Source organism: Lissotriton vulgaris, chromosome 3_1 (genome assembly GCF_964263255.1).
Source record: "Lissotriton vulgaris chromosome 3_1, aLisVul1.2, whole genome shotgun sequence".
NCBI lineage: Eukaryota > Metazoa > Chordata > Amphibia > Caudata > Salamandridae > Lissotriton > Lissotriton vulgaris.
In genome coordinates this window covers 1313105921-1313117930 of record NC_141689.1, presented here as the reverse complement: position 1 = coordinate 1313117930, position 12010 = coordinate 1313105921, and the positions used below count along the sequence as shown (strand labels likewise).

The following is a 12010-nucleotide window of genomic DNA, read 5'->3' as shown; positions in this document are numbered from 1 at the left end:
TAATTCGTTTAGGAAGCTAACAATCGGTCCTTTTCTGCAGTTGATTTATTTTATTCAAACCACTGAGCGGATGTGAGCTTGCCTCTTAAGTGTTAATGTTGGGTGACAAAGATGTGTAAAACAGTGAGCCCAAAGGAGACTTCATGGAGTAAATAAACATGGCACTTGTCCTGCTGACACCCTTAGGTAAATGTGGAGAGATGGGGAGGGTGCTCCTGCCGCTAGATGCAGCTACTTCTCACCTAGCCATACCTACTTCTTTGACATTCGGATATGAGCCAAACGCATAACAGGACTTTGCATTATACTTGCATAGATGGCTTCCAATGATGGGAAAGGAGCAAAGTGCCCCTTACACTCTTGAAGAGTTGAGATTCGGGCCCTTGAATGAGATTTCCTCTGTCAAAGCCCGTCTAAGCACTACACTTGACCTAAGCCGCATGTGGGTCTTTGGTTCATGACAGTCGGGGAGGTCGAACAAGTTGCAGCCACGCTTTGCATTCACTCCTCTTGGAACCTAAGTCGATACTGCAGACAGGCAACTCCAGATACAATCATCGTTATCCTCTGCACCTTCAAGGCACTGATTTGGGGAAAAGCAGCTTGGCAGCCCAATGACAGCGCAAGCTACATCCCATGAATGACTACACCTGTGGCTGGTAAACCTCTGGACAGCAAAAGGTAACCTCCCAAGATGCTCTCTTCAGAGTGAGCTGCACCTGTGTGCGGTCGATATACATGTGGTACACCTGGGTGTGGACTGGGGGCCTGGGACTGCTGATGAGGTTCAGTGAGTAGCCTTTGAGGGATTCCACAGGTAAGAAGGCATTTGGAAGGATGATATTATTGAAACCTGGTGAGTGCGAGTAGGCGAATGATGTTAATCACAAAAGAATGACACCATTTATGTCAACTTTAGATGTCAAATAATCAAACATGAAAACAAAAACTCTATAAGTGGACTTCTTAAATTAATCTCAGCTACTGATAATTACTCCAGATCGCAATCTCAGCCATTGCTTTTTGCCCACCATGCCTTCCCAAACAGGAACCATTCATATGCAAAGCAGCCTTGGTCTTGCTCCAATAGGAACCGTCCAGTCTGAGCTTTTAGGCCAGGTCCCCTCTGAATGGGAACACTAGCAACTACAGGCTAATTTCAGCCTATTTGGCCTCATCAGTAGGGTGCAGCTAGAGTCCTGTGTTACAGTGAGCACAGGATCCACGTTTAGGCATACTCGTCACGCCTAGCGTCTCAGTGCATCTAGGTAGGATGGGGATGCCCTGCTAGGACTGAGGAAATAGGACTATATTACCATGCTCTGATAGAATTCCACAAGCTTGCCTTGCCAGCTCACCCCATCTTAAAAGAAAAACAGCTGCATCCTGCACAAATCCAAAACAATCGACAGGCCCGCCCTTTAGACTGAAAAACTCACCACCTCTGGTGCCTCGTGCACTTTTAAAGCCCAGAAGCCATTAAACTCTCCCATTGCATTTATGCACTGAGAACCTGGAACAACAGCTCTTAAAAGAAAACTACATCACAGTGAACAAATAGTCTATCCCACCTATTTTTTTTTTAAACTCTAATCAATGATTGAACCCGGACAGTGATCCGCTGCCTTTTTGCTAGGTTCACAAATACAACAAATACTAAATAGATAAGTATACATCTACATACATAAATAGTAATGCTTTGTGAATGTATGTGCAGAGGACCGTGTTGCGGCCCTACACATATCTGCCGACTTGTATCCATCGCACAATCCTTCTGCTATGTCCCCTTCAGAAATATGTTTACTCAGTTGTGTAAGTGTAAATCTACAGCAATTGTTTTGGTCTGCATAATGGTTTGATTCTATTGATATTGTACAAGGTTGCACGTTTACATCTAGAAAGTGTATTGCTCTTTCTGTTCTGATTGGAGAATTCTGAAAGAATGCTGGAAGTTCAATTGTTTAAGGTGAGAAGGTGATACTCCATTTGGGGGAAAGCATGGGTGAGTACACACAATTACCTAGTCTTTGTGAACTTGAATGAAAGGTTCATCTACAGAAGGCATGTTGTAACTCTGAAAAAGAGATAGCTATCAGAAAGACAACTTACCGAGGTAACATATGCACTGAGCATGAATGTAGTGGTTCAAACGTGGACCCATTAGGTTTGCTAAGACATTATTAACATCCCATTTTGGCACTCAGGAGTGCGCTTGGTGGGATAAAGCTCTTCAAACCATTCTTGAATGCTTTGATAAAAAGAACTTTAAACAGTGTAAAGAATTGTCTATTTTGTAAATAGGCGGATATTGCTGTCAAATGAACTTGAAGGAAAGTGTAAGCTAGGTCTGAAAGATGTCTTATAATGTGAGAAGTGGGTAATAAATTACGTTCATGGACAAACCAATTCTACTTTACTGAATAATATGCTTGTGTAGTGGGGTGATGTGCCTCCTTAAGAATAGTCCTACACTCTGATGGTAAGTTAAGGTAACTAAATTCCACGAATCCAGGAACTAAATTCACTAGATTGAGTGATTGTATCAACGGATGGTAAATTTGGCATTTGTGCATTGTTAGTAAGTCTGGGGATAGCTTGATCTTACAATGCAGCTGTACCGACATTTCAAACACCTGTGATCATCATACTTGCTGTACCAAGGTGAAGCAACTCAGATCATTGATACTGACTCCTAATGCACTTTATGCCCCACTGCTGGTGTCAACAAAACAGGTGGAAAAATTAAAGCAAGTTACCAGTTTATCCACTGAGCAATCCCTTGGGGCAGAGGGTGTCAATACCCTGCTGCGAAGTATGTGCATTCCTTGATTGATGTATGGGAAATAGATCGATGCATGGTGTACCCCACTTGTGATACTATGGTTTGAGAATTTTGGAGGTCATTTTCCATTTGTTCGAGTTTTCTTTCTCCCTTTGTAGTTTAAATCTCTTTAATATTATTTTCAATATTGGGAGAGTGATACAATATCCTTTAGCAATACATTCTCTTTTGCTTTACATTCAACGTAAACTCGGAATTCTCATATTCAAATTACATTCTTAATACAATGCACATATAATCATTTCTATCACAATGCGTATCTCAACATTGTGTCACACATCTCTCTGCGAAATAAACGATTAACTTGAACACCCCCCCACCACCCTACCCCCTTCCGGTAGTCCTAATGATGCTCATGTGACACGCATTGGTAATTCGGTGGTGTCTCATATCAATCGTTCTTGGGTGGCTGGGTCCTCAGTTCCGGGACCGTCACACATAACGCTCTCAGATGTTTTGGCCGAGTAATTTCGTTAAACTCTGTTCATAATAAGGTTAAAAATGGTTTCCATACTTTCTAAAAAGAATTCTCAGAGCTAGTCAGGGAGGCTGTAATACGTTTCATACCCAGGATATACCATATCCTATGCAGCCAGCCTACATGAGTGGGTGGGGTTGATGTCCCCCAGAGTGTCAGGATGTTTTGAAGAGTTGCCTCCGAGGCTAGCCCCATCTGTCGTCCTCTACTGCTTTTGAGTGGGTATGTTATCGGATCGGGAAGGCCTAGTACCACATACACTGGTAGTCTTAGTATCTGCGTATCAAATAGTTGGTCTACATCATCTGAGATGCTGGTCAGTAAGTTTTTAAGGTCAGACAGTCCCATAAGAGGTGTACTAATGTTGCCTCCACCTCACAACCCCTCCAGCAAGTAGGACTCCTATCAGGGTTACCCTTATGAAGGCGTGCAGGCGTAAGATACCAGTACTTGGCTATTTTCATAGCAGTTTCAATACTGGCCACATTGCGAGCTTTGTGTTTCGCTCTATAGTATATCCCTTCCCATTCCTTCTGTGATAGGCCAACAAATCCCCGACAGATCTAACCAACCTCCGCCCGATTTCACTACTCCCTGCCCTGGGAAAAATAACGGAGCAACTAGTCTACAGAGAGCTAAAACGCCACCTGGAAGAAAACAACATTCTCCACCCTCAACAATCGGGTTTCCGTCCAAAACACTCGACTGAAACTGCACTGATAGAATTATCAGATACCATCAAACTGCTACAAGATCAGAGGAAAAACTCAATTCTTATCCTCCTCGACTTAACGGCGGCGTTTGATACCATTTCCCACTCCATCCTTATCAGTAGACTGATAGATATTGGCATTACCGACTCTGCTTTATCCTGGATAAAGTCATTCCTCACCGACCGATCACAAACTGTCGCCCTAGGTCCCTTCCACTCTAAAGAGAAGATGGTCTCCTCAGGTGTACCGCAGGGGTCCATCCTGAGTCCCCTCCTTTTCAATATCTACCTCATTCCACTCCTGTCCGTGATTGATTCCTTCGGCATACCAGTCACCTCGTACGCCGATGACACACAACTCATCGTGCCACTAGATGACAATTCCACTGAAGCTGAGCTCAACCTTAAACATTGTTTGACTTAAGTCTTCCGCTGGATGGACCGCAACCACTTAAAATGCAACTCTAGCAAAACTGAGATCCTTCCAATTGGAAAAAACTCTTCATTCTGTCCAGCCCTCTGGTGGCCAGACGATTCAGCTGCTCCCCCCCAGACTGTTACATCTGCCAGAAATCTTGGCGTCATCTTTGACTCTGACCTGTCCTTTGATCTACATGCTAGAACTGTAGCCGGCAAATGTTTTGGAATAATCAAATCCCTCAGAAAATTTTTCGACTTCCTTCCAATCGACGCCAGGAAAACTGTGACAGTAGCGCTCATAATTTCTCGCTTAGACTACTGCAACGGCCTTCTCGCAGGGGTAAAAAAGAACACGCTATCAAAACTTCAAAGTGTGCTTCACTCCGCCGCACGATTGGTACTCAAGTTACCTCGCAGAGCCTCTATCTCTGCAGCCCTCCGTTCCTTACACTGGTTGCCTCTCCATAAAAGAATTCTTTTTAAAATACTGATCATTGCCTTCCGTGCATTCAACAAAACCGGCCCTAAATACCTCTCCAGACGCTTTCCCCACTACACCCCCAGTCGCTCCCTCCGCTCGTCCCTTGACAATCTCATCCTCCCTGCCAAATACAACCTGAAGACTAAGGGCGGTAAAACCTTAAGCTCTCTGGCCACGAAAGCATGGAACAGCCTGCCCAAAACTCTCAGACAACAGACTCTTGAAAAACCCTTCAGAAAGCTCTTAAAGACCTGGATTTTCAACCTCTCCGATGACTACTCCAAAGCGGCCATCTAAACCCCCCTTCAACCCTAGGACTGGTCACTCAGAATCTTCAGCACCAAGATGCTCCCTCCGGAGCGAACGTCGCGCTCTACAAATAACCTCACAAATATCACAAATATCACAAATAGCTCTCTACCCAATTCTTTCGCCCATCTTTTCTGACTGGGTGTAGAGAGCAATAACTCTGACTGTCTAAGCATATTGTACAGTTCCGATATCATCCCCTTATCATTCTGTTTTGTGATTAACCATTTCTCGTATCGAGTCAGTTGGCAACTGGCCTGTGGTCTTATCTCGGGTTGAAGGACCCAATGTAATAATTGCATATTTCTGAACCGTTCCATCTCCGGCACCCCACAGTCCTCCTTTATCTGTGGGAATGAGATTATTCCCGCCAAATAAAACAGGTGCCCCACAGATTTACAAGGAGTGCTATGCCACGCCTGAAATGCCGTTTCTTCCATTTCTGAACTCACCATTTCCAAACAAAGGTGTCAACAGTGATGGAAATGATGTGAGCTTCCTTGCAGTAGCCACCTCTTCCCATACTTTCATTACGGATTTTGTAATCAGCGATCTCAGTAAACTTTAGGGTCTGTGCGGCTTCGTCAGGAACAGGACCTTCCAAAGAGGAATGCCTGCAAGTGCTCTGTCCTGAAAGACCCATCTCTTCTCGGACTCAGGCCTATTCCATTCCACCAAATATCTCAATTGGGCTGCTTTGTAATAGTCCACTAAGTTCTCTATTCGAGACCCCCGTTTTTAGGTAGCATTTATCCTAGGTACCTTCTCATACGGGCCGCACTCCAGCCCACACAAAGGGATTGATTTCTCTCTGCAGCGAAGCAATCACCCCTTCCGGCGGGAGCACAGGCAGAGTTTGGAATAAATATAAGGCCTTTGGTAAAAGAGTCATTTTAATTGATCGCCTCCACCCACCCCAATAGCGAAAGACAATGTTTACCCCAATTGCTCAGCTCTTTTTTAATTTGTTGCGTTAACCTGCCATAATTTAATCTAAGCATTTGATTGATCGTCGCTGCCAGTTCCAACCCCAGATATGGGATTGATTCGACCACTTTAATACCCAAGATCTGTGCCCCCTCGTTCCCGGAAGGAGGACTTGTTGGATTCAAGTTAAGTATCAGCGATTTACCCACATTGACCACAAAACCCGAAACCTGGCCAAAGACCTCCAGTTCCTCTAAAAAAGCGAGGAACGATCTTTGTGGTTCCGCCAATGCTGCTATGATATCTTCTGTGAATAAGCTAATTGGATGTGACTCCTCTCCAAATGTTATCCATCTAATTTCAGGGCTCAATGTACAGTGCAAATAATAGGAGTGATAGTGGACAACCTTGCCTGGTAGCCCTTTGAATAAAGAAGGGACGAGAAGAAACACCATTAACACTAATTGAGGCTGTAGGCGCTCCATAGAGCAGCCCACCCATTCCTGAAACCTGTCGCCCAATCCAAAATGTACCATTGTCTGTTCCAAAAACCTCCAGTCCACCCGATCGAACGCTTTTTCGGCTTCAACTGTCAGTAAAAGCGCATCCATTTCGTTTGGTGGGCCTTATCTATGAGGTGGAGGATCCTCTTCTTATTGTCCTGGCTTTGCTGAGTTGGAATAAACCCTGCCTGATCCGATTCTATTAGATTCTGCATAAGCGGACCTAGTCCGGTGGCCAGTATGCCCATGAATAATTTCAGATCCACATTGAGTAGGGCTACCAGTTGATACAAACCCCAGTCCTGCTTATCCTTTCCCGGTTTTGGCAGCACCACCATCGCCACTGCTAGCATATTTGAAGGGATCAATCCTTTACCCCCGAAAGAGTTAACTAATCTCGTCAATAACAGGGCTAGAATATGGCAAACATTTTCATAAATGAGTGCGGGAAATCCATCTGGGCCAGCCGATTCGAGTAATTTAAGTCGCGAGACTGCGGTGATCACCTCTTCTATCCGTACTGTAGCATCTAAAGCGTCTGCGTGCTCTGATGTTATTTTGGACACATTAACCAATTGTAAGTGCGACATCCTATCGCGTCTAGGCGCTGTGTCCTTCGTGTATAGTATTTCGTAAAACTCCTTAAAAGTCTGAGCTATCTTCTGATCCCCAGTAGCTTCCTCCCCACAGTTTTATTTAGCAAGAGTACCTTTGAATGCTGTCTTTGGTACCGAAGCCTGTTTGCCAATAGGGGTCCTGCCCTACCCCCCGATGTAGTAGGAGTGTTTTAATCGAATTGCCGCGTATTCTGCCCTGTCCAGATCTAACCTCGCTAACTGTGCCCTCGCAGCTTTAAGCTGTCTCCACACTCTGGGTGCCAGTGTCCAGCTATGTACCCGTTCCAGCTCTCAAACTTGCACAGTTAACTGTGTGCGTATTTCTTTGCAGTCCTTATTTTTGACTGCAGAGATAGCTATTAGTTCTCTCCGCACTACTGCCTTCATCGGTTCCCATAGTGTTGTAACGGCCACCTCAGGGGAGTCGGTAATATCTAAATAGTCGTTAATGAATTTGGCGAGTTGTTGTATCACTGCCGCCTTATGGAGCATGTATTCGTTGAGCCCCCAGCATCACACATTTTTCTGGCATTGTGGTATCTGTATCTGAACAGTCACTGCATCATGATCGGAGAGGGCCATTTGATCTATGTCCACGTCCTTTACCATGTTGTTAATCTCTGTTGTCCCTAGGAAATAATCAAGTCGGGCATAGAACCTGTGGGCACGTGAAAATAATGAATATTGAGTTGCATTGGGGGTGGGCCTCCCTCCAAATGTCTACCAAACCCATTTCCCCGTAGCCATTTCTTCCCTTCCTTTGAGAGCTCCCTCTTCTAATGGAAACTAGTTTTAGATCTATCTTTTTCCGCATCCAGCACCAGATTCAGGTCCTCCCCTACTAACGTCATACTGATTTGCTGGGCCACGGTCTCTGCTAAGGCTACTCTGATGAAGCTCTCCTGTACGGTATTAGGGGCATATACGGAGCCTAGGACTACAATGTGGTCACCAAATTGGATTGTGTACGCCAGCAACCTCCCTTTTATTTCCGCCACTTTATCCTTCACCTCCCTCTTTTGCGATCAAAATGGCATTACCGCTTACGTCTCTGAAGTTCAGGAAAAGAACTGTTGAAGGAATCCCCTGGAACGCATTCGATGCCAGTCTGTGGGCAATAAAGTGTGTCTCCGGTAGCAGGCACACATCTGCCTCCGAATTTCTAAACATGAGAGAATCGCCCTTCTTTTAATGGGATTGTTGAGCCCCTAGAAAATAAGCATGAGGACTTCACTACCTCTCCGGACATTTCAGGGGTTCGCGTTCAAAGCTAAGTCAGGCCCCTAGTTTAATCCAACCACCTTGTACTCCCTGCTCCTCCATTCCTCCCTCCTGGTCTGCAAAAGCATGCATGAAAACCGCTAGGTACATGGTCTTTGGACGCCGGAACCCCCTCCCTCCCTAACCCCAACTAGAAAAACAGTAAGTGTACCCCAAGAAAGTCCAGGATCCGCAGAACCAGTCCGCGTGCCCTTGGTAAACCAGATTGTAGGGTGCATTTCGTACCCATAGATTCCTCCCCGCTCCCTTGAATTATGCCCACTACCCACCCGGCACTGCATTTTCCACTTATCTGACCCCTGCATCAGTTCAATCGTCATCTTTGGAGCCAGATTCGTTGGACAAGGAATGCAAGACGGCCTGTCTCTCCTGTGCAATTGTGTCAGTGTCTGGTATCAACTCTGTTCCCGACAATCTGCCTCCCTGGACTCGTCGCCATCGCTCTCTTTGTGCTTTTTAGGTCTCGCCTATTCTATCCCGCAGGGATAAATAGGTGAGATTATAGTAAGCGGAAAAGAAAAGTCTACCTAGCTGCGGATCGCGTACAGTTCATGTGAGCTATGCACGTGCACATCATCGCCAGCCACATCACACACCACCATTTGTCTGTGCCTCGGCATCAAACTTCAAAGGCTGCCGCTCCCCCGCCCCCGCATCAGACTTGAAAGGAATGCACTCCCCCGCCCCTACCACAGCATTGCCGAGAGCTTTTATTTTTTTTCTACATGGCTCGTTACTTATTTCCTGTCTTTCTCTGGCTCACATTTTACTTTCTCCTCTGACTCATGTTTTTTTCGTCGGATCGTGCATTTCTTTCCCCACTCTTTCGTCTGCTAGGGCTTTTTTCCCCACTCTTGTCGGCTCGAGCTTTTTTCCCCCCACTCTTTCATCGGCTGGAGTATCCCCTCCCCCACTCTTTCGGCGGCTCGTGCTCCCCCCACTCTTTCTCAGTGCATTTATTTCCCCCACGCCTCACACTGCTGCACGCCTCACACTGTTGCCCGCCTCACACTGCTGCACGCCACACTCTGCTGCACGTCTCACACTGCTGCACACCTCACACTGCTGCACGCCTCACACTGCTGCACGCCTCACACTGCTAAATGCCTCACACTGCTGAACGCCTCACACTGCTGAACGCCTCACACTGCTGAACGCCTCACTGCTGCACGCCACACACTGCTGCACGCCTCACACTGCTGCATTACTCACACTGCTGCATTACTCAAACTGCTGCATGCTGCAAACTGCCATACGCCTCACACTGCTGTAGGCCTCACACTGCTGCATGCCTCACACTGCCGCAAGCCTCACACTGCTGCATGCTGCACGACACACTGCCGCATGCCACACACTGCCGCACGTCACACACTGCTGCACACCACAAACTGCTGCACGCCTCACACTGCTGCATGCCACACTGCTGCATGATTTGCACTGCTGCACGCCACACACTGCTGCAGGCCACACACTGCTGCACGCCACACACTGCTGCATGCCTCACTGCTGCACGCCGCACACTGCTGCACGCCTCACACTGCTGCATGCTGCACACTGCTGCACGCCACACACTGCTGCACGCCTCACACTGCTGCACACCTCACACTGCTGCACGCCTCACACTGCTGCACGCCTCACACTGCTGCACGCCTCACACTGCTGCACGCTGCACACTGCTGCACGCTGCACACTGCTGCACGCCGCACACTGCTGCACGCTGCACACTGCTGCACGCTGCACACTGCTGCACGCCTCACACTGCTGCATGCCTCACACTGCTGCACGCTGCACACTGCTGCATTACTCACACTGCTGCATGCTGCACACTGCCGCACGCCTCACACTGCTGCACGCCTCACACTGCTGCACGCCTCACACTGATGCATGCCTCACACTGCTGCACACTGCTGCATTACTCACACTGCTGCATGCTGCACACTGCAGCACGCCACATACTGCTGCACGCCCCACACTGCTGCATGCTGCACACTGCTGCACTGAACACACTGCTGCACGCCTCACACTGCTGCACGCCTCACACTGCTGCACGCCTCACACTGCTGCACGCCTCACACTGCTGCACGCCTCACACTGCTGCACGCCTCACACTGCTGCACGCCTCACACTGCTGCACACCGCACATAGCTGCACGCCGCACACTGCTGCACGCCGCACACTGCTGCACGCCGCACACTGCTGCACGTCACATACTACTGCACGCCTCACACTGCTGCACGCCTCACACTGCTGCACGCCGCACACTGCTGCATGCTGCACACTGCCGCACACCTCACACTGCTGCACGCCCCACACTGCTGCACGCCTCACACTGATGCATGCCTCACACTGCTGCACACTTCTGCATTACTCACACTGCTGCATGCTGCACACTGCTGCACGCCACATGCTGCTGCACGCCTCACACTGCTGCATGCCTCAAACTGCTGCATGCCTCACACTGCTGCACACCACACACTGCTGCACACCACACACTGCTGCACGCCACATACTGCTACATGCCACACACTGCTGCACACTGGTGCATTACTCACACTGCTGCATGCTGCACACTGCTGCACGACACAATGCTGCACGCCTCACACTGCTGCATGCCACACACTGCTGCACGCCACACACTGCTGCACGCCACACACCGCGGCACACCTCACACTGCGGCACACCTCACACTGCTGCAGGACTCACACTGCTGCAGGTCTCACACTGCTGCAGGTCTCACACTTCTGCATGCCGCAAACTGCTGCATGCTGCACACTGCTGCATTACTCACACTGATGCATGCTACACTCTACTGCATGACTCACACTGCTGCACGACTCACACTGCTGCACGCCTCACACTGCTGCATGCCTCACACTACTGCACGCCTCACATTGCTGCACGCTGCACACTGCTGCATGCCACACACTGCTGCACGCCACACACTGCTGCACGCCACACACTGCTGCATGCCACACACTGCTGCACGCCACACACTGCTGCACACAACACTGCTGCACACCACACACTGCTGCACGCCACACAGTGCTGCACACTGCTGCATGCCTCACACTGCTGCATGCTGCACACTGCTGCAGGACACAATGCTGCACGCCTCACACTGCTGCACGCCACACACTGCTGCACGCCACACACTGCTGCACGCCACACACTGCTGCACGCCTCACACTGCTGCATGCCTCACACTGCTGCACGCCTCACACTGCTGCACGCCTCACTGCTGCACGCCGCACACTGCTGTAGGCCTCACACTGCTGCATGCTGCACGACACACTGCCGCATGCCACACACTGCCGCACGTCACACACTGCTGCACACCACACACTGCTGCACGCCTCACACTGCTGCATGCCACACTGCTGCACGCCTTGCACTGCTGCACGCCACACACTGCTGCAGGCCACACACTGCTGCACGCCACA

At 48.7% G+C, this 12010-nt stretch overlaps 1 protein-coding gene across 4 annotated transcripts in view; it reads right to left on the bottom strand.

The window, feature by feature from the left end:
• SEPTIN11 (septin 11) overlaps positions 1-12010 on the bottom strand; it is a 964023-nt gene that overhangs the window by 519593 nt on the left and 432420 nt on the right. The gene's annotated exons all lie outside the window — the stretch shown is intronic.